We start from the raw sequence: 2,048 nt of genomic DNA on the forward strand, positions 1-2,048 counted from the left end.
CATCTGTGACACTGTCTACTGAAGTGGCCCAGCTTTCCACAGTGGAAGCAATTCTGACCTCCTTTATTACCTTTGGGTGGCACTGTATATGAGTAAGACTTCCTTTTCCTGACACAGGCCCTAAACTGGCAGCTATAGCTGCCCCAATGATTTTGGCCATTCTCTGGTCTTTTCCCTCTAGATCCCAGTTGTTAAAAGAGGGAAAAAAATTAAACAAATACATAACAAACAATTTTGAACAATATGATCTTTTAAGTTTAAGGCTAGAAATATTAACAATATGATCACTTCTAATCCAAAGATACATGTTCCATGCAGTTCCTATTTTCCATAAATGGTTTTGGTAAGAAGAATATTGTAAATGTGGATACAGTTTCACTATTCCTCCTCCATGCCATGTTATAGTGTTATTAGCATGAGCAGTTATAAATCCATTGCCTTCCTTACTCTAACTTGATTTTTTTTTAATTTAAATTTATTATTAATTTCAGTAAAAATTTACAGAGGCTTTGGATTTCCATTCATTCATTGTTGCACATGAAGTATTTATTTTATTAAGGAGACAAGGTTAGGATGGGATACCAGTCCCACCCTACTAGAGACTGATATGAGCTCATGACAGCTCTTTTGTCTTTTGGGGCCAACCGCTTTCCAGCTGCACTGCAACTGACAGTCTATAATGCTCACCAGTCTCTTTAACACCAGCCTTCATCACCTAGAGTCTCATGAGTCATTCCCCTGACTAGTCCCTGGGAGACCTTCCAGTGAACCACCAAACAAAACTCAAGGGACCTAGAGGAGTGTGGAAAATGAGTGAAGAAGGAACTGTTGACGTGAGAAATCATGGAGTTATACAATAGATCAAATATGTGGGACTCTGTTGACTTCCCACTTCTTGTAACTAGTCTGCTGCTAATCTTAGCAGGTTGAATTATCGTAAGAGAAGAAAGGTGGTTCACTGCTAGGAGTACAGAGCCACCTCCAGCAAAGAAATTGGGGCATCAGTCCTATAAATGCCCAAGGCTGAATTCTACTAATAACCAGAACAAGCTCGGAGGCAGATTCCTGTGGATTCCCTAGCCTGGCCACCTCATTCTCGATTCTGGGCTTTCAAGATCCAAAGCAAAAATACACTTGGACTGTCATAGACTTTGACCTCCAGAACTCTGAACTAATAAATGAGTGTTGTAAGCCACCACGTCTGTGCTAATTTGTTGCTCAACAATGGAAAACAAATACACAAGCGCACAGATTTGTGCATTCAGAGGGAACCACTTCCCAGCAAGTCCTCCTGCGTCTAGAAGATCCCCAAACCAGAGCTGGGTCTCCAGGGGACTCCTCTCAATGTGTGCCAAGAAGGGTGGTGACTGCGACCTAGATCCCAGGTTGGGATACCCTTCAAACTCTTCACCCATGGGACCCTCAGCATGATCCAGAATGTAGGCTGATCTCTCATCAGCAAGTACATGCGTGCCCTTCATGGAAGAGCAGTTCAAAAACCGTTTAGGGAAGCAGGTTGCCTGTCTGCAATGCTTCTCAGTCAAATCACATACTTTCCTGCTCCTGAGATTAATCATCTATCAAGGGGCAGGGCCCCCTCACAGGCCATCAGCAAGTTCAAGGTAGAAGATGGTGTACGTGCACAAAAGCCATACAGCAGTGATCTTTACTCCGGATATTCTCACAAAACACTAAAGTCTGAAGTAGGAAGGAACAAGCTCTAATTTTCAGTATCACCATGATGTAGCTATGATTCAACCTCCTGTCTATTTATCACTATTTAAATAAGATAGTCACAATTTCATTAAATAAGACATGTTAGAAATATTTTTAATTTTATTTTAATAATTTTAATGAACATTTACAGAAATTTTGGATTTCCACTCATTCCATTTATTGTTGCACTTTTCTCCCTTCCAAGCCCTGCCCAACCCAGTTTTTGAAAAAAGTCGTATCTATTGATCTGCTCCTTTTTCCGAGCTGCCTTTTGGAATCTTTTGTTCAGCTCTTTAGTATCTTGAATTCTTCCTTGTGCTTTGGCTTCTCTA

Source organism: Elephantulus edwardii, unplaced genomic scaffold (assembly GCF_000299155.1).
Source record: "Elephantulus edwardii isolate Elephantulus edwardi_28Jun2011 unplaced genomic scaffold, EleEdw1.0 scaffold00244, whole genome shotgun sequence".
NCBI classification, from domain to species: domain Eukaryota; kingdom Metazoa; phylum Chordata; class Mammalia; order Macroscelidea; family Macroscelididae; genus Elephantulus; species Elephantulus edwardii.